Below are 513 nucleotides of genomic sequence, written 5' to 3'. Positions count from 1 at the left end.
AGGGCTTAACATGGGAAATAGGTGTTCGTAGAGTACTCTCAGCTGTCAGCGAAAGAAAATTCTGAAACTTGAACAGTAAGGAATTTTATGACTCTTCCCAACAAGACCAGTGTGAGGTCAGCCTTATGCTCGGTGGTATCATACAGGGCCAGCTTCCTTTCATCTCTCTGTTCACTGTCTTTGAGGCTGGTGTGGATCCAAAATAACCCATTTTGTAGCAGTACTGGCCCTGCTCACTCTTTTCCCCCGAACCCACGCCTGAGAATGATTGCTAAAACTAAGAAAAACAGCCCTACAGCTCTCGTAACACCTGTGAGGTAGAAACACCTAGTGAATTCTCCAGTGAAATAGTGAGATGACTGTCAGGGAACCAAGAATAGTGACTGCATTGAAAATGTTTTGGTCTAAGCGAGCCGCGCGGACCAGAGCTGGTTAAGGCCATAAAGCAACACAGTCAGTGATTAACAGAAGAACAAAGGACAACAGAAGGCTACGGCTTTCCACCTACCCCTC

Source organism: Echinops telfairi, unplaced genomic scaffold (assembly GCF_000313985.2).
Source record: "Echinops telfairi isolate 266 unplaced genomic scaffold, ASM31398v2 ScPeMD7_7469;HRSCAF=8507_1, whole genome shotgun sequence".
Classification (NCBI taxonomy): Eukaryota; Metazoa; Chordata; class Mammalia; order Afrosoricida; family Tenrecidae; genus Echinops; species Echinops telfairi.
Note: the sequence above shows the minus strand (reverse complement) of the source record.